Here is a 21,638-nt window from a genome sequence, read left to right on the forward strand (position 1 = left end):
ACTAAAAGTAGAACTACCATTTGATCCAGCAATCCCACTACTGGGTATCTACCCAGAGGGAAAGAAGCCATTATTGGAAAAAGACACTTGCACACACATGCTCATAGCAGCACAATTCACACCTGCAAAATCATGGAATCAATCCAAATGCCCATCAATCAATGAGTAGATAAAGAAACTGTGATATACACACACACACACACACATACATAGACACACACACAATGGAATACTACACAGCCATAAAAAGGAATGAATGAACAGCATTTGCAATGACCTGGATGAGATTGGAGACTATTATTCTAAGTGAAGTAACTCAGGAATGGAAAATCAGACATCGTATATTCTCACTAGCATGTGCGAGCTAAGCTATGAGGACACAAAGGCATAAGAATGATGCGATAGACTTTGTGGACTTGCGGGGATGAGTGGGAGAGGGACAAAGGCTTGAAGATTACAAATATGGTGCAGTGTATACTGCTTGGGTGATGAGTGCATGAAAAACTCACAAATCTCCACTAAAGAACTTACTCATGTAACCAAATACCACCCCAATAACTCATGGGAAAAAAAACCTTTATAAATAAATAAATAATAAAAAGAACCTGAAAGGGCATTGTGTCCAAATCCTCACCCAGTGGCCATCCCCCACCACCACCACACTTGCCCCAAATCTATGTAGTCTCTGGGCACCTCCCCACCACCACCCTCTACTGTAATAGAAAATACCGTGAGCCTTGGAGAGGGGCCAGTCAAGGTTCAAATTTGGGCTCTGCCATTTTCCATCTCTAAATTTCAATGTCTTCATCTGCAAAATGGGTATTATAATACCTAACTCCAAGTGAGCTAACAGAACTAAAGCACAGGGCAAGGCATATAGGAGATGCTGCACAATGTTATTTTTCTTTCCTTTTCCTTCACTAAAATCTCCTATTGTTTCCAACTTTTCTATTTCCTGTGAGTCTTGAGATAATACTCTTTATTATGCTTTAGGCCTTGAGTCTGTGATAAACAAATCTATTGTGAATGTTCTCACACTATTTAATATTCCAAGATCCTACCCCTGAGTCTGAGGATTCTGACAAGATGGCCCCCCCTTTAGCCCAAAGAATATTGCCATCAATTCACCCAAGGCCTGCCCACCCACTCTTTCTGGAAGTTTTCCTGTTGTCTCCTTAAGCCATTCAAGCAAAGGGATAGGCACACATCAAAGGGGCTACAAATTCGAAGGAAGAAAACAGCCTAAATTCACTCCTGTATTTATTCAGTCACTCAACAAACTTTTCTGATCACTTACCATGTGCCAGAAACTGCACTAGGCCACAAAAACATAGCACTGAACACAACAGGCATAGAAACTGTCCTTAGAGTCCACAGTCTATGCAGGAGGCCAACAATGAAGAAGCAGTCACTTCAAAGAGAGAGAGAGGAGCACTCAAGGTGAAGAAACCTGATACACCTAGGGATCCAGTAAAGCTTCTGTCTTAGTCTGGGTGCCTCTAAATGTAGACCATAAGAGGAAGACTTGAGTGCAAGTAGTTGATTTAGGAGGTGACCCTCAAAAGCAGGAGTGAGGAAATGGAGAGAGTAAGAAGGAAAGATGTTTTTGAAAGCCAGCAAAAGGTACTGGGTGCAGTGGCTCATGCCTGTAATCCTAGCACTTTGGGAGGCCACGGTGGGAGGATTGCTTGAGCCCAGGAGTTCAAGACCAACCTGGACAACATGGCAAAACCCTGTCTCTACAGAAAATCAAAACATCAGCTGGGTGTGGTGGTACACACCTGTGGTCCCAGCTACTTGGGAGACTGAGGTGGGAGGATCACCTGAGCCCAGAGAGGTCAAAACTTCAATAAGTTTGCACCACTACACTCCAGCCTGTGTGACAGAGCAAGATCCTATCTCAAAAAAAAAAACAACCAATGAAAGGAGCAACTGCCTTTGTGGGCAACTGAGGCTCAGTCCTACAGGGGACCCTTTGGGAAACTGTGGAACACAGCTTAGAATTATTTCACTAGAGGCCGAGGAGCTTCGGGTATCTATCCACTGGCTCTGTTCCTCATTCCTTGAGGGCTGTCTCCTGGGAGCATTAACACCCCCCTCAACATATACATACACTTGGTATACCTACATCAGGGTTTCTCCACCTCAGCACTATTGACATTTGGAGCCAGGTGATCCTTTGTTTGGGGACTGTCCTGTGCATTATTAGGATATTTAGCAACATCCCTGGCCTCTACTCACTAGATGCCAATGGCAACAACCCTGCTCCTCTGAAGTATAACAACCAAAAAATATTCCCAGACACTGCCAAATGTCCCCTCTGTCTGCAGCTCAGCAAGGATCCACAAAGCCAGAAAATGCAGCCCTGCCACAGGCCCCACTCTGCAAATCACCACTACTTCCTTCATACCGCCAAATCACCATGTACAAAACTCTGTCGTGGGTAGATTTGGGAAGAATGGAGGAGGATCATAGCACTGTGTGGCTCAGTAAACAACTTTCAGTTGCTGTCCTGAATGTCCTTGGCTCTTCCTGCTACGAGCACTTTGTCACTGGCTTCCTTTCTCCTCTGGCTCTGCTCTCCGCCACGTTGCTCTGTCTGACATTCACTCCTGCTATCGTAGTTGTCTCTGTCTGTGGCTCTGTCTGCACCTGCCTGTCTTTATCACTCTCTCTCTCTCCCTGTCTGATTGTCTGTGTCCCCTTCCCTGACCCTTTCACTCTTTCTTTCAATTTCCTTGTCTCCCCCATGACAGCCTACCTCAGGGATTTTGTCGCTGCATTAAAACATTTGGGGTTGCAACTGTAATCCCTGGGACAAGCTCATTTGCTCGGTCTCTTTCACCTTGTTTCCTCCTGCACAGGTGGAAAGCTGTGGCCTTCCTCAGTTAGGAGGGCCAAGACTAAACTTAGGTTTGGCCTTAGAAAAGAAGACTAGTATTTTAGGCGAGGCTGGCCCAGGCAAAGGAATATTCCATGATGTCCATAAGTTTGCAGTGTAGTCTGGACCGAATGCCCCAGGAAGTAATAAGCCTAGTTTTCCTCTTGTATGCATCTATTTACCTTTAGGACCATATTTGGCAGGGTACAGAGAGGGGGACAGTGAAGACTAGTAAAAGATTTATTTGGATATTCCTGCATCTCCTCAAGAATTTTCTCTTAGATTCATCCTCTTAATATCACCGCAAAACCAGGTTGAATTATACTAACTGCAAAGGTTCTAAGTGCTTGGCACACTAAACCATGTAGTTTTAGTACAGCAAGCCAGAGGGTAGAAAGAAAGATGTAGCCAAAGTTAGACCACATAGAGTTTTAAAGAACTGTCTATGTGCCAGGTAAATTTCTAGGTGCTAGAGGTGCCTCAGAAGACAAAACAAGAATTCCTATTCTCTTTTATCTTATATTCTAGGCCTTTATCTTATATTCTAAGCTTTAGGCCAAGCAAGTCAGTGAATGGTGAAGTGAGGACTGCTGGAGTGGTGAATGCTAATAGAGAAGCAGGTTTGGGAACGAAAAACAAAGTTTGGTTTGGATAGTGTTAAATTTGTGCTGCCTCTTAGATCTCTACATGGAGATAACAAAGATGGATATCCCAATATAGAGTTCAAGGAAGAAGATCAGGCCATATCCAAATTTGGGAGGTCACCCCTGTAGAGGTAGTATTTAAAACCAGGGTTCTAGATGAGATCACTTAGAGAAACAGTGGAACTAAGGCAGAGATGGAGTCAAACGGCTGAGCCCTGGAGCAGGACATTTAGAAGTCAAAGAGAGACTGAGGAGTAGCAGTGAGGGGAGCAGTGTTTCATAGGTACAGAATTTCAGTTGTTCAAGATAAAAAGATTTCTGTAAATGGATTATAGTGATGGTAGCACAGCAATGTGGATATGCTTAACACCACTTAACTGTATCATTAAAAATGGTTAAATGGTATCTTAGTCCACTCTCTGTTACTATAACAGGATACTACAGACAAGGTAATTGATAAAGAAAATAAATTTATTTCTCACAGTTCTGGAAGCTGGGAAGTCCAATATCAAGGTGCTGGCATCTTGTGAGAGCCTTCTTACTGCATCGTAACACAGCAAGAACATGACAGCTCAGGTCTTTCTCCCATTTCTTATAAAGCCACTAGTCCCATCATGGGGTCCCCGCCCTCATGATCTTATCTAATCTTAGTTACCTCCCAAAGGCCTCCCAAATACCGTCAACATACAAGTTTTGTGATTAAGTTTCCAGTACATGAAATTTTGGGAATACATTCAAACCATAGCAGATGGTACATTTTATGTTAGGTGTATTTTTCCAGAACTTAAATAAAGAGAGAGAGACTGAGGAATAAATGGGGAATAAGAACCCAAATGAAGGAAGTGTTTCCAGAAGGTAGAGAGATCAACCAAATCAAATACTGCTGAGAAATCAATAAAACGTTAACTGTTGGTTTTGGCAATGTGGCAAGCAGTGGTGCCCTTGAGAGCAGAGTAGGTGTTGGAAACACTTGCTTAAAGTGCTCTCCAAGATACAGTGGGAGATGAAGAGGGCAAGATGAAAAAAGTAGCTAACACTTAGGTTAGCAGGAAAATAGGGCAGTGGCTACAAGTGGTCACAGGAGGAATCTTACTTTAAGAGGAAAAATAATGCATCACCTTTGAGGGCTGAGGTTGGAATGACCCCAGAGAGAGGGAAACACTGATGAGGCCAGAGAGAGAGGAAATATTTGTCACAGCCATACTCAGTTCCTGAGCAGAGCACTGGGCATCCAACTGGGGATGGCAGGCTGGCCTCCATAGGAGAAAGCACATGCAGCTGACCCATTGTGTAAGGAAGGAATCGAGGTATGTGGATGCAGAGGCAAGCAGGTGGGTCTGTTTGCAAGGGGACAGTAAGGACTTGCTCTTCTGATTGATTGAGTTTTTCAGTGAAACAAAAAGCAAGGTGGATGACTGAAAGTGAGAAGTGAGGAAGAGATTTGGGGGTTTCGAGAAGGTTTAAAATAGCCCTCTTTGGGGGAGGGAATTGCCATGGGAAATGAAGTAGGACTATGAGGCAGCTCGTGGGACCTAATTAACATTTGTGATCAAAAATGTAAAGTGAGATCAGAATAAATTTTCATCTGAATATGTATTATTTTTATCATTAATACCTTCTTAATAGTACATAATTTTAGTTTGTATTTCCTCTTTGATTCACTTATTTTAGTCAAGAATTTTTTAAATATTTCTAAGAAGGTAGGAAGTTTCTTAAAGAAAATACAAGCCACCAAAATGTATCAATCATAAATCTCTAAGTAATGACAACATTTTGTCAAAATATACAGAGCAGAGACTATTATAAACACAAAAGAAAAAGTTTTGATAAAACACCTCTTCTAAATTTGGAAAAATCTAGCTATTAAAGATTTTATTTAATACTACAATTATAAAACTTGATTGAATTTATATATACACACATATGTGATTATACATTATTTTATGTATATAGATGTCTTAGTACATTTTCTATTACTATAACAGAATACCCCAAACTGGGAAATTTATAAAGAAAAGAGGCTTATTATGGTTCTGGAAGATGCAAAGTGTAAGATCAGGCAGCCACATGTGCTGAGGGCCTCATGCTGCTTCACAGCACAGCAGAAAAGTAAATGGGAGAGAGAGAGTACATGTGCACAAGAGAAAAGGGGGCCAAACTCCCACAATAGCTAAACCAGTCCTGAGAGAAAGACATCAATCCCTTCAGGAAAGCAGAGTCTCCCCATGACCCAAACATCTCTTAATGGTCCCACCATCTCTCAACACTGGGGACCAAATTTCAACATGAGTTTTGAAGGGGACAAACCACATCCAAACTGTAGCAATGTGTATATGTATATATGTATTATTATGTTATATATACATGTATGTAGACATGTATGTATATATACACACATACATTTTTAATTAAATATTCATCTTTTACTGCTGTGAAATATAATGCAAGAGTGTTTAAGGTATTGTGAGACCAAGAAAATCTCAAATTTCCAAATTCAGAAGTTGCATACTCCACAGTCTCTGACCTGGATGGTTAAAAAAAACCTAGAAATTAATAACAAAAAGAAAGAAATCAAACTATTAGGAAAACTCTAAAATATTCTTCCAAATAACTCAGGGGCTGAAGAAAAAATAGAAAATGAAATTACAACATAATTATAAATTAACAACAGTGGAAACAATGCACGCTCAGAAGAAAATTAATAGCTCTAAAGCTCTAACCATTAATGGGAGGAGCTGTAAAATATCATGGCCATGTTTTTCAATTAAACACAGACAAAATTAGGAAGGCTTAGTAAAGTAACGAGAAACCATTGAAATGTATATATTCTTGCTTAGATGATGTTTTGAGACCCAGTTTAGCAACCTTAAGTACTTCGTGCTTAGAAATAAATGACTAGGAGTGGGGACCAGCAGAAGTCACAACTAGGTCCAAAAGCACTCACTAGCACCTGATCCCCTCCAGCCACTCCCATCTCAGGGAGGTGGCCAGACAGAAAGAGCATCCTGCCTTGATTCCAAATTAGGGGAGTAGAGGAATAAGGGATTTTGTCTTTTCCTTTTTTGTCCCCTGTGCCTGTATAAATAGTTCTTTTCCTTTTGAAGTGCCTGATGATAGATGCTCAATGAGCTTGATCCACATAGGCCAGTTAGATATGAGGGAGAAAAGCCACTGACTCCACCCTAATTCTTTAGGTCAACTGAAATATATTTAGGAATACATATAGATGCTCAGCATAAATATGGAAGATTCCAAATGTGTACAGGGTCAAGGGAACAGCTGCTGGGGAGATTGAAATGCATCACTGAGACAGGAAAAGGCAAGGAAATACAATAAGTACATGGAGTTTATAAGAAATGCACTGATTCAATTCAATAAACATTGCCAGGTACTGGAAAATAAGATATGAAACATTTCTTCAAGGAACTCATGGTTTGGTAGAGGCTCTCCTACAATGTTCATTAAAGATTTTTCCCTCAGTGATGGGAAAAGGGTTGAAATCTAGAGTGCTCCAATGAAAAAATACATGAAATTATTTAAAAGGTTATAAAGCACCAAATTCTGTATAATTTTCACTATTTATTCCTTGATCATAAAGCTCTTCCTAATAATATATAGCAAGGGCTGGCAAAACACAGACCGCTGCCTGCATTTGTAAAAAAAAGTTTTACTGGACCATAGCCTTGTCCACTCATTTACCTGTTACCTATAGCTGCTTTCACCCCTACAAAAGCAGAGTAGACTAGTTGCAACCAAAATGGCATGGTCCATGAATCCTAAAATATGTACTATATTCCCTTTACGGTTGAAGATTGCCAACATCTGATATATAGAGTCATTCAAGTGTTCTCTGGGTCACTTAATTCTCCTGAACCTTCTTTCTTTTCCTGTGGGGAATGGCTGTTTTTTTCACATGTGAAAAAAAAAATCATTCAAAAGAATTCTTTGTAATTGCATGAAAAACACAGGATGGTAGGTTTTCAACTCTTTCAATAATAAAATAACACCAAATCATAATTATTATTTATTACTTTCTATTTTACTAAATTATTGAAAGTAAAATTTTGCTTTAGAGATTAAAAAATTCATTCTGCCATGTGGTAACTTGTGTTTTTCAAGTTTTTTTTTTTTTAATGAAAGCTTTTCTCCTTAAATTTTGACAGTCTGTCTTGTAGAAGACATAATTGCTTTGCATTAAGGTGACTTGCTTTATTCTGTGTTATTATTGCCAAGCAACCTCATCTTAAATCCCAAAGTTCTAACTTCTTTTAATAGACATAGAGGTATTATCTGAGTTCCAAGAATTTATATTAAGCTCTTACAAAGTGTATTATGAATGTAGCCCACACAAATACTGAAACATAACTCCAGGACAGCTGCATTAGACCCAAGGCTGGTTTCAGTTACCATTTACTCTTTGAATATAGCAAATATCCAGAAGTAAAAAAAATAAAAAACCCTTTGAGAAACCAAGATATGAGTTGGCATTGGATTAATCCCACACCTGCATTTGTGATCATCAAAAAACTGGAGTCACAGCCATGTGGCCTAAACCAGATGGCAGCATGAACTTTCTTCTTCCCTGCCAAGTATTATTTCATGTGTATTTTTAAAATCATCACGACACATACAACCAACAGGTTTGCTGTCCTTTAACATTTGAATTAAGTTTTAGGGGAGAAAAAAACCTGGGTTTGTGTTTGAGCTAGACCTTAGAAAATCACTCCTGAGGCCCTGAAGAAATAAGAACCAGGTAAACCTCAGCTTTGAAAACCTGAAAGATAGTAATTCTTGATATACACAGTTTATTTCATTATTGCCATTTGGACACATCACTTGCCTAGTTCCTGACTTTTCTTCTAATGCTTTCTCCTAGTCACTATGCACTAAGTGGTTCTGGCAGTGTTAGGTCACCTGCTGCCAAGGCCAAAATTATCCCAAAATAGAAGCAAAGAAGCAGCACAGGCCAAGGAAGGCCTTAGAGAGAAGCATATGCATTGACATAAGAAGATTCTGGAAAGTAGATCAAAGGGATGTCTTCAGGCCAAAGAGAAGAATCCAATTTGGTTAAAGAAAGTGGCTAAAAAGATTCTTGCTAATTCTGAATACATTTTATGTCCACGCTTTATCTAAGAGAAGAGTTTATCCATTAGCACCCTGCATCTGGGCACAGCCAACCTTTAAAACTATAATCGTTATCTTTCCCATTAGTAAATATTATGAATTGAATCATTGTTTCCTCCCCCTCCAAAATTATATGTTGAAGCCCTAACCCTCAGTACCTCAGAATGTGACCTTATTTGGAAATAGGGTCATTGCAGGTGCAATTAGTTAAGATGAGGTCATAGAGTGGGACCTAATCCAACACAACTGGTGTCCTTATGAAAAGGACATGTAGACATGTAGACAAGTAACCAGAATACTCATTGAATGGCATCTACATGTCTACATCAGCATCATTCTAGGTCACAGGGCATGCCCCCACTCCAGGTTCATTCTTTCTACAGACCACTCTGGAGAACTCTAGTCTACCATATATAGATTGGTGTTCCTATATATGGTACTGGTTAGTTCACTCTTTGATTCCTCTGTTGTATGTACTTATGCAGCAACCCTACATGATCTGTACATGTACCCCAGAACCTAAAGTACAATAAAAAAAGAAGAAAAAAAAGTTATTTCCCAGCTTGAAATTTTTCACTTCTTTTTAGTTTCCAAACTACACTTTTTTAGCAAATACAAATGCATATATTATTTCCTTATCCCTATTTGATTTAGAATGAAAGCAATGTCTTTTTAAAAATGCATTAGTTTCAAAATACAAGTAACCAGAATACTCATTGAATGCTTTTATAAATCAACATATGCACGATTACCTCTAGTATATGGTCTCAATTCCTACTTCATTATTATTTATCTCCTGACAGTAAATATGCAAAACTCTCCTATATTTGAAGTTTTGTTTCACCCAGCCAAAAAACCCTCAAACATTAATTCTTCAAATTCTCTTTTAAAAAGTAAAATTAAGGCAGTAAAATAATCCAAACAAAAGGATAATAGTCAAAGTTGTGAGAGAAAAGGGTTTACAGACTTTAAGCTATGATGAAATCCATGAGATGTGAATAAACTGGAAAAGAATTGTAGACATAATAAGGCTAAGACATAGCTAACATTTTCTATATTGAATGTGGTAAGTGTTTTAGTGACATCAATTATTCCATTAAAAATTGTATAAATTAGGTAGTACTATTATTTTCACCATTTTATAAATGTAGAAACTGAGACACCAAGAAATTCTGTGAATGCCCAAGGTCACAGAGCTAGTCATTGATGGAGTAGAAGTGACCCCCAGGAAGCCTGACTCCACAGTTAACATGCTAACCCCTCGGTAACACAACTTCTCAACATTGTGGCCCATCACCAACATTCATAAGTGAAATAAATACTAAATTTCAGTTATAGGATAATGAAAAGAAACATTTAAGTCCTTAAGCGTCCTGAATTAATTCTAGGTTAAGGAGCCATGGTATAGATAGACTTTAGAAAGCAGGTATCATGTCAATCTTACAAACTATTAAGTAGCTAGTACAAACCCTCAAACATACATGCACAATAGAAAAGACAGATTCATGCCGCATTCCATCAGGTTGAATGCCATGATCCATGATTTGGCTCCCACAAAGCCCCAGTGGCCCCTGCCTCTTTTGGTACCCAAGGTCATCCCATAGTCCTTGGGAACAAGGTCAGACATTACAGATACCTAGAATCTCCATGAAAAGTTAAAGTATTATCATAAACATTTAACCTGAAAAGGCCCAGAAATTTGGAAGATGAAAGTTCAGCAGTAGAAAATGACTTGCCAACACAGTGTGAACTATGTATTTTGCCAGATGTTAATTGCAATTGGCACTTCTGAGGCTGGTGTGAGACGTGTTGTCCTTCATCTCCAAAGAGCTGTTTCTGACCTACTTTCTTCCTCACCACCCCATTAGGAAAAAGGGGGAAAAAACTTTGAATTTGATTCTAAGTGCTTTACTGAGTTATTTTAATTAAAATATTTTGAAGGATAATGTGCTTTCATAAAACTTGAAATAGCAGTTTTCCTTAGAGCTCACACTTTATGTCAGCAAGCAATTATGGCCTAGATTGAACGCATTTGGACCTGACTCATTTTTCTATTAATATAGTAATAATCCCTCATGAATATTCATAATTCCTTCATTTGTACTGTATTTACACATCTCCCTCAGATGAAACATCTTAAAATTTCCATTTTATCATGGAAAAAATAGGCATAGCAAATTTCAAATAAGTAACGTACATTTTTACCAAAATTGGGTTAGTTTTCTTCACTGATTTTGGTATAGACATATTTAATTCTCAAATGAAACTCAAGTTGATTCAGGCCCAGTCCTTGAAGACTAACACATCAAATTCTTTCTTCCCACTCCCACACCATAAGGTCTCTCTACCCCCTAGTAAAAGCATTGTTTATTCAATTCTTAGCTGTTTCAATGTTCTAAACTTCCATTCATTTGTTCAACAAATATTTACTGAGAGCCTGCTCTATGATAGGTGATGAACTAGACCTGGCAATGCAATGATAAATAAGAAGTGTCCTGAACCCTGAGCGTCTCATAGTGAGGAAGACAGATAAACCTAACCAGACTATAAGCTGACTAGTGGCGTAAGAGAGGCAGGAACTGAATGCAGTGTAAGTACCAGGGAACTTACTGTTAATCTTCCTAGAGTATTAAAGAAAGGTTTCAAAGAGATAATCACCTAGGGAGCTTCAGGAGGGGGCTGGTCACCAGAAAGACCAAGGCATGTTTAGATGTTTGGGACTTTCAGTCCCACTCCCTGACCTCTGGGAGGTGAACATGTGGAGCTTTCTGGAGGGTGACCCACTAGGAAAGGCATGGAAGCTCTACACCCCTTCTCACATGTTTTGCCACATGTATCTCTTCATCTGTATCCTTTGTAGATCCTTTATGATAAACTGGTAAACATAAGTAAGTGCTTCCTTGAATTCTGTGACCTGCTCTAGCAAATTAATTGAACCCAAGAAGAGGGTCATGGGATCCCTGATTTATAGCCGATCGGTCAGAAGGACAGGTAAAACAAACTGGGGCTTGCAACTGGCATCAGAAGTGGGGGCAGTCTTGTGGGAGTGATCTCTTAACCTGGGAGATCTGATGCTATCTCCAGTAATGTCAGAATTGAATTAGAGGACACAAAACTGGTGTCTGCTGCAGAATTGATTGCTTACTTGCTGGTAAGGGAAAAAACCCCGTACATTTGGTCACAGAAGTCTTCATGTTGATTGTTGTTGAGTAAGAGAAAAGAAAAAGAACTTTGAGTTTGAGTGTGTTTTTTCCACCCACAGCTTAAGTAAAATGACATCCTGGGGAGGAAAAGTAGGATGTTAAATTGCTAATGAGTTGATTAAATCAGTGAGGTCAAATGCCACAGGCAAAATTATAGGATAAGACTGCAATGGAAAAAAAGGCTTCATTTCAATGGAGAATTTGCCTCAAATTCTTTTGGGGAGTTATTTTACGCCATTCTTTCAGGCAAAGTCCTCCAATACTTATCTCTGCCATCTCCACCTTGTATTGTGGAAAGCTGTTATGACTAATGTACTTGAATTTTTACAACATCCAGTACACTGGTGTTTCTTTGATTGATAGATTAATGTTTATCATGCAAATAACAGTTAACTGTGACAATTACTTTAACACAATAAATATTCCAATTATTTGTCCTCCAAGGTGTGGTTTGGCTATATATAATTATATTTTCTTAAGTTTCAGTCACTTTTCAACTTTCATTGTCACTTTTCAGGTTTCGGGCCAATTTAATTTCAAATTAAAGCTTTTCTTACTAGATCCATTAGGTTTATCTTCCCTAAATGTGTTTGTTAGCATGCTTGAAAAACAATGCTCATATTCCAAAACCAACTTCAACTCAATATGACTTTGATGTAACCCTACCAACATTTTTGGAACACATACTTTCATGGCACATTCCACTTGGAGAGAGAATACAAAGACAAATAACTTGTCTTCCCAAAGTTCATGTTCTGTGTGAGGCAACCAGCATATAAATGAATACTTAGTATGTTTTGTGATGAGCACTACAATGTAATTGAGGTTTGCACACAACATTATGACAACATTGAGGAAAGGGGGATTAATTTGGCTTTGCATGGTAACTTAACAAAGAGGTGATATTTGAGCTGGATATCAAAGGATGAGTTAGCCATGTGCAAAATATAGTAAAGGCATAAAGAGAATAAAGGCTAGGTCTTAGGCTCAGAGAGTTGGGAAAGTGAATTGGCCAGATATGTGTTTTGGAAACACACTGGAGCTTAGATCTGGAAGTAATGTGGATCATGCCCATTCACTCATTCTTTACTGTCACACTAATTAACCACCAGTGCTTTATGCAGACTTGCCCAGGAGAGAGGGGACTGTAGCCTTAAACATAAAAGGGGAGTGCTAGAAAGAGAAAATGAGGAAAGATGAAGTATGAGGCATCATGGTATGAAATAAGATAATGAAAAAAATTGAAAAAGCTGAGGGAAAACAGAGTAGAGGCAAAGGTGCGGAACCTGAATCTGTTTACTAGTGATTGAGAACAAGAGTATAATGTAGCTTACCTCTGCTGTGTACTGGCTGGACTTTCAACTGTCAGCAACTGCAGCCCTTTGTTTGAGGGCTCTTTTTGGCTGCTACCACCCACTCTCCCTGCACACACAACAGGCTAGAAGGGGCAGAGAATTCAGGGCTCCTGGGAAGAGTCCTCAACCAATGACTGGCAGGAACTGTTAGATGAATCTCCCAGCTCCTGTGCCCCTTGGATGGGATAACTCTCAGGTATCTGTTTTATCTTTCAAAGCAGACTAAGCTCTCGTTGCCCAGAGTGGGCACCCTTGATAACACATCCTTATTGGCTGCCTTCTCTGTGCTTGCTTTCTTCCACACTCCACTACTGGCATCTCCTAGGATCACCTCACAAAGAAACAACTTGTATCTGAGTTCTCATCCCATCTGTTGATTAGAAAGGAAGTAGGTGTGAGGAAACAAATGAGAATGGAAAAGTGAAAGACTGAAAAGTAAATATGAAAAACAAAACAGAGGCAGGAAAGACAAAAAGGAAAGTTGCCACATCCTTGAAGAAATGAAACAGAAGAATCCAACTATGTATCCCTTAAAGCAGGGGTTTTTAAATTTTTTTAAGTTGGACTGTGCATTAAAATCACCTATGATTAATAAAATAAAAACAAACCAACAATACTCAGGTCCCGCGCCCATAACAATTATAAATGTACAACGTCTGTCTCCTGCATCTCCTGCCCTCCAGTCCCTGCTTTGGTAGTTGGTACTGTATTGTTGTGATCAAGGGAATAGATAGAAACATATGCCTGTAAGAGGAAGTGGCTGGAAATGAATGAAAAAGGAAGGAGAAAGAAAAGAAAAGGTAGCTAAGTATTGAAAAAATATCTGCATCACTCTTGAAGGCTTTGGAATTAGAATAGGTTTCTCTATTTCTTTTTCTTTTTGAGACAAGATCTTGCTCTGTTGCCTAGGCTGGAGTCCAGTGGCACGATCATAGCTCACTGCAGCTTCCATCTTCCAAGCTCAGGCAGCCCTCCCACCTCAGCCTCTTGAGTAGCTGGGACTACAGGCATGTACCACCAAGTCAAGGCTTTTTTGTTTGTTTTCTTTAGTAGAGACAACGTCTTGCCTTGTTGCTCAGGTTGGACTTGAACTCCTGAGCTCAAGCTATCCTCCCACCTCAGCCTCCCAAAGTGCTGGGATTACAAGCATGAGCCACTGCACCTGTTCTAGGTTATTCTTTTAAATGTACCACCACACTGAGGCTGGCCTCAAGGTGGTCCAGTTTCTCCACATTCAAAACAAGAATTTTTCTAATAAGCATTTAATCTACAAAATCTGCAAGAGGAATGAACAAAGATGCCTAAGAGAGAAAGCATGGTTTGGCTCAGGAGTTCCTTTTACTTCACTTGAGACAAATCCAACAGTCTAGAAGACTCTGATTAATGATCTCTATTGTCTTGATTTGGGGGTAAAAAATAATTTCTGATTTGATTTTGAATAAGCTTTTAAGGAAAACAATCAGACTGGTCAATGTTTGTTAAGCATTAGATTGGCAGGAAGTCCCAGGTGGGGAATAGATTAAGGATCAGCCCCAGGGATTATTATTGAGTGAACCATTAATCTTAGTTTAATGAACAGGATGAAAATAAACACTGCAACACATGCAAGTCCCCAAAATTTTATCTCCTCAAAAAGGAGGATGAGGCCAGGTGCAATGGCTCAAGCCTGTAATCCCAGCACTTTGGAAGGCCGAGGTGGGTGGATCACGAGGTCAAGAGATCGAGACCATCCTGGTCAACATGGTGAAATCCCATCTCTACTAAAAATACAAAAAAATTAGCTGGGCATGGTGGCACGTGCCTGTAATCCCAGCTACTCGGGAGGGTGAGGCAGGAGAATTGCCTGAACCCAGGAGGTGGAAGTTGGGGTGAGCCAAGATCACGCCATTGCACTCTGGCCTGGGTAACAAGAGCGAAACTCCATTGCAAAAAAAAAAAAAAAAAAAAAAACAAAAAACAAAAAAAGGAGGATGAAAATTAGTGACACGGGGGAATGATCCAAGATGACTAAACACTAACATCTCAGGATTGCAGCTCCCAGTGAAAGCTCAGAGAACAAGAGGACGCCACAGTTTCAGACAAATTTTGGTCGCTCACAGAGCAGAAGATTCCCAGTGGAGGAGCCCCACGGGTCGCCAGCATGACTCTTGTGGCCGGCACAGTGGTTCTGCCGGCACCTCGGCACAGCAGCTCTCGGTGCAGAGTAAATGACACTGGTTCCCCTTCTGACCGAGGTTCGGAGGAGCTGCATGGGTCGCCAGCGTGACTCTTGTGGCTGGCACAGCGGTTTCACCGGCACCTCGGCACGGCAGCTCTCGGTGCAGAGTAAACAGGACTGGTTCCCCTTCTGACCAAGGTTTGGAGGAGTCGCATGGGTCGCCAGCGCAACTCCTGTGGCCGGCGCAGCGGTTGTGCCGGCACCTTGGCGCGGCAGCTTTTGGTGCAGAGTATACTGGACTGGTTCCCCTTCTGACCGAGGTTTGGAGCTCCGGGAAGGCAGAGTTGCCTATTACAGACTCAAGAAGGAAGCCAGACTGGAGATTCCTGGGCAGAAAAGCACCATCAGTCTTAACGCCGCTGTTTTGGCTGGCGCAGTGGGTTGCTCATATTTCGGCCCTGGGAATTAACAACTTGGACGTCCACTCAGAGACCTAATTTGAAAGTTGGTAATTACAAAGACGACAGGTGGATAAATTTACAATGATGGGAAGAAACCAGTGTAAAAACGCTGACAGTACTCAAAATCAGAACACCTCTCCCTCTAAAGAGGATCACATACTTACCTGGCAGGGGAGATACCATGATCACGAAGGTGGTTTTCCCAGGGCGAGGCTTATCCATTGCACTCCGGATGTGCTGACCCCTGAGATTTCCCCAAATGTGGGAAACTCGACTGCATAATTTGTGGTAGTGGGGGACTGCGTTCGCGCTTAAAAAAAAAAAAAAAAAAGAGGATCACAGTTCCTCATCAACAAGGGAACAAGACTTGATGGAGAAGGAGCACATCCCATTAACAGAATCAGGCTTCAGAAGATGGATAATAAGAAACTTCTGTGAGTTAAAATAACATGTTGTAGCCCAATGTAAAGAAACTAAGAACTTTGAAAAAAGGTTTGATGAAATCCTAATGAGAATAGACAACTTAGAGGAACATAAGTGAATTAATGGAACTGAAGAATACAATGCAGGAACTCCGAGAAGTATGCACAGGTTTAAACACTCGAATTGTTCAAGCAGAAGAAAGGATATCAGAGGTCGAAGTCCAACTTAATGAAATAAAACGAGAAGACAAGATTAGAGAAAAAAGGATAAAACGGAATGAACAAAGTCTCCAAGAAATGTGGGACTATGTGAAAAGACCAAATTTACGTTTGATAGGTGTACCTGAATGCGACAGACAGAATGAATCCAAGCTGGAAAATATTCCTAAACTAGCAAAGCAGGACAATATTCAGCCCCAGGTAATACAGAGAACACCACAAAGATATTCCTCAAGAAGAGCAACCCCAAGGCACATAATCATTAGATTCACCAGGGTTGAAACAAAGGAGAAAATACTAAGGGCAGCCAGAGAGAAAGGTCAGGTTAATTACAAAGGCAAGCCTATCAGACTTACAGCAGATCTCTCAGCAGAAACTCTACAAGCCAGAAGAGAGTGGGGGCCAATATTCAACATCCTTAAAGAACAGAACTTTCAGCCCAGAATTTCATATCCAGCCAAACTAAGCTTCACAACTGAAGGAAAAATAAAATCTTTTATGAACAAGCAAGTACTCAGAGATTTTCTTACCACCAGGCCTGCTTTACAAGAGCTTCTGAAAGAAGCATTACACATAGAAAGAAACAACCAGTATTAGCCTTTCTAAAAATATACCAAAAAGTAAAGAGCATCAACATAAAGAAGAATTTACATCAGTGAATGGATAAAACAGCCAGTTAACATCAAATGGCAGTAATCCTAAATTTAAACAGACTAAATCCCCCAATCAAAAGATACAGCCAAAACCCAACGGCATGTTACATCCAGACCCATTTCACATGCAAGGATACAAAAAGACTCAAAACAAAGGGACAGAGAAAGATTTACCAACCAAATGGAGAGCAAAAATAAATAAATAAAAAGCAGGAGTTGCAATTCTCGTATCTGATAAAATAGATTTTAAAGCAACAAAGATACAGTGGTAAAAGGATCAATGTAACAACAAGAGCTAACAATCCTAACACCCAGATACATAGAGACTTAGACTCAATGAGACAGAAAATTAATAAGGATATCAAGGACTCAAACTCAGATCTGGAACAAGTAAACTTAATAAATATTTATAGAGCTCTCCACTTTAAATACACAAAATATACATTCTTGTCAATACCACATCACACCTACTCATAGGTTTAAATGAAACATTAATTGGCCATTATTAATACCCATTTTTTTTTAGAATAAAGCAACATTTCCCTTCTCTCTCCCTCTTTTTCTTCCTCTTTCTTCCTCTCCTTCACTCCTTTTCTTTTCTTTCCTTCTCTCAAAAAAAGAAAAAAAAGAAATCAACTTGTAGACCTCTAGATCCAGGTCGGCAATGTCTCTATCATTGCTTGATTTCCTTCCTTCCCTTCTCTCCCTCCCTCCCTTCCTTCCTCCCTCCCTTCCTCCTTTCCGCCCTTCCTGCCTTCCTCCCTTCCTCCCTTCCTAAAAAATAAAAAAATAAAAAATAATTATGAAGAAAAAGAAAGAAAATTAGTGACACATATATTAGCAACACCCCCCACAAAAACATCTATAGCAAATTTAGAACTGGAAGAAAAATCAACTTAACTTTCATTCTTCAGTTACTCTTCATTGGTATCAGTATACTACCATGTTAAAGATGATTGGTGGCAGATGACATTGTAGGTGTGCAATAGAAAGAGTTGAACTTTGAAGTAAACATAAACACAATTGGATATGAATCTTTGATCACTAGGTATATGTTCTGGTGAATACTTCATTGTGTTGTTGCCAGGATTAAATGAGAAAGAAATACAGAGCATGTGCTTAGTGCATAGCAATTGCTCAATAAAATTGACCAGTAGTCACAAGAGTAGCATTAGTAGTAATAGTGTTAATATTATGTAATAACTTTTCTAAACTTCATTTTCTTCACCTATAAAGTGAAACAAATAAGACCTACTTTGTAAAAGTTCTGAGAATAAATTTGCAAATGAAGTAACTTATTTAAAATGCCTAGAGCAGTGTCTGATTCAAAGTAGGCATTCAATTAGTGCAGCAGCTATTGTTATTGGCTTGTTTTTGTTTGTCTAGGACCTCATGACCTTTCCTCACTAGACCTTGTCCCCATTCACTGGACATTTCTTCAAAACCCCTGGAGGTCATTTATGTGGCAGGGATCCATAATTATCTGTCCACCATGGTGCACACAACATGCAAGTACAAATGTCTGTTATCTTCATTAAAACAATAGCTAGGAAAGAAAAGCTGGTTTGGGTTTGGTTGTTATTCTAAGTTCTTCCCTGATTCCTTTGGCATTCTTTCCTGCACTGGCACTCTTCAACTGCTACCAACCTCCTTTTAGTCACTGTTTAAATGCAAGTATTTTTTATCTGAGGGAAGGAAGCTGAATTATTGCTTAAGATAGTCCTCAGGGCAGTCACATTTGAAGACCTCTACTCCAGACAGTTTGTGATACAGTGAAATTTCCGTTCTAAACAACCCTGTGCAATTTTTCGCTTGGACAATGGAAGGAGCAGCCCAAAGAACAGGTAAAATGGGAGAGAACCAAAATCCTACTCATATGAAACACAGAATGAGTCAAATGGTATCAAGTGGATGATGAAAAATGAAGGCTGCTTCTTTTTTGTAACTTATTTATAAGCCTCAAGTAATCTCCATTTTGTTGAAAGGGACCTTTAGTCTTTGAAATAGGTGAAATCCAAGCTTTGATTAAACACCTTTATTGTGAATTTCTGAAGCATCTGAATTTACAAAATGTGGCTCCTGAGAAAGTGAACTGTGCAGGGAAATCTGGCTCATGATGACAAACCCAGCACAGAAGAAACGATTTTCTCCTGTTCCACTCACGTTGCTGAGGTTGCTATCCTTTTCATTTTAAAAAATTTTCCTTTTGATTTATTGTTAATTGTTTCAAACAAGCAATGACTATAGAGTAAACATGGTTTAAATTTTTATTAACTACTAAATCCTATAGGACTGGCATTCCTGTTTTCCATTTCCACTCCTCTGTCCCAATTCAATGAAATTATGAAATGAAATATAGACTGATTGTTTATTTATTTATTTTGTTTTTCTGAGACGGAATTTCGCTCTTGTTACCCAGGCTGGAGTGCAATGGCGCGATCTCAGCTCACCGCAACCTCCGCCTCCTGGGATCAGGAAATTCTCCTGTCTCAGCCTCGTGAGTAGCTGGAATTACAGGTGTGCACCACCATGCCCAGCTAATTTTTTGTATTTTGAGTAGAGATGGGGTTTCACCATGTTGACCAGGATGGTCTGGATCTCTTGACCTCGTGATCCACCCACCTTGGCCTCCCAAAGTACTGGGATTACAGGCTTGAGCCACCGCGTCCGGCCGATTCTGTTTATTTTTTTCAAAAAAATATTAATTTTTAACTAGTAAATTAATAGATGTTCATTGTAAAAGATATGTAGAAATTTCACAAAGGCCAAAGGAGAGAAAAAAATTACACCACCAGAAAAATAAACACTTTTAACATGTTGGTGAAGATTGCGCTTATACTTTTCCATGCATTTATATGTTTATTCCATCAGAATCATAGTACACATATTGCTTTTGTGATCATAAAGTCATTCAATATCTCTCTTAAGATGATTTTAAATGGCTGCGTAGTATTCCATCAGATAGACAATTTAGATAGCCAATCCCAAATTGTTGAATATTTGGTGGTTTCTAGGTATTTTTGCTATTTTGACACTTCAGGGAACATTCTTGTACATATGTCTTTGGGCACATCCATGAATATTTCTCTAAGATAAATTCCTAAGAGGGAAGTTTTTGTACAAATGGCATGCTCGTTTTAAGAGTGTTTTAAGGATTGTTTTACTTTGGAGAACCGACTACAATTTCAACTAAATGACTATTCCTGTAATTATTTTTCTAGTGACTGACTTTCCAAGTCATTAATAAATTCCAACAGTTTGGCTCCCAATCTATATCTTCCTCACTGTCTTTCATGCCTGAAAAAAAGGATAAAAATCATTTGTCAAGAACATGTGTCTATGTTTTTAGCTTGGGAAACATGGTAGCCATAACCATATGCCATGAAGGCAAAATATTCAGTAAAGTTTCAGACATTTGCACACCTAACGCTGACTTGTTCCTTATATCCAGTAACTTCTAGAAGGGCAGGCATCTCATATCTGTTTACCTCTGTGTCTGCAGATATGGTGTAGCAGCTGGTATACAATAGAAGCTCAAAAACCATTTCCTGAATGAATAAACGAATGAATGGTCACCTTGTAAGGAATATATCAATTTACATTCCCACCAATGAGAGGAGTCTCTCTCTCATAGCCTCAGTCAGCTAACATTTAGGCAAAAATTCTACATATCCCACAAGTGCTCAATTGTTTAAGAAAATATATTTTAATAGCTTAAGCAAATAAAACTATTTAAAGGAGTCACTCAGTCACACCAAATTTAAAAGCATATATTTATTTACCCAAATTATATGTAATATGATGATCACTCTAGAGGAATAGTGTCTAATAGAAATATGATATAAGCCACACATGTAATTTTAAACTTTCTAGTAGCCACATTTTAAAAAATAATAATGACCGAATGAAATAATTTTTAAATATATGTTATTTAATCCAATATTTCTAAAATATAATTCCAACATGGACTAAATATTGATAATAAAAATTATCAATAGTTCATATTCTTCTTCTCATACTAAGTCTTCAAAATCCAGTGTGTTTTACACTTACAGCACAACACAACTCAGACACAAAATTTCCATCAGAAATACTTGACCTGTATTTAGATTTCATGACATCTATAGTTGTTCCATACTGAAGGCGTTCCAAATATTCATACTTAAATTGTTCCAAATATACCTCAGTTTTTCAATAACTGAATCAATATTCACTTTTTAAGTTTTAATTCAAATAAAATTAAATTCCTCAGTCACACTCATCATATTTCAAATGCTCAATAGCTACACATAGCTAATGACTAGTCTATTGAACAGTGTTGCAGAGGCCAACCCTTTAACTAGATGTCTTTTGTGTAGTCCATTAGCATTTAATGAGTTATCACACAGATTAGTTTGTCATACCTGTTTTCAGATGAGGACATAGAAGCTTTGAGAAATTGTCATACGTGTAAGACCATACAGCTAGAGATTAGTTAAGACTCACATCTAGGCATGTGGCCTCCAGATACTGAATCCT

The 21,638-nt window shown here is 39.0% G+C and overlaps 1 non-coding gene across 1 annotated transcript; it reads left to right on the forward strand.

Moving 5' to 3' along the window:
* The first annotated feature begins 15,982 nt into the window (after nt 1-15,982).
* Nucleotides 15,983-16,141, forward strand: LOC118150863 (U1 spliceosomal RNA). Its single transcript, XR_004738988.1, has one exon. It is a non-coding gene; the product is annotated as a U1 spliceosomal RNA (small nuclear RNA).
* Nucleotides 16,142-21,638: the final 5,497 nt, after the last annotated feature.

The sequence above is a fragment of the Callithrix jacchus genome, chromosome X, assembly GCF_049354715.1.
Source record: "Callithrix jacchus isolate 240 chromosome X, calJac240_pri, whole genome shotgun sequence".
Classification (NCBI taxonomy): Eukaryota; Metazoa; Chordata; class Mammalia; order Primates; family Cebidae; genus Callithrix; species Callithrix jacchus.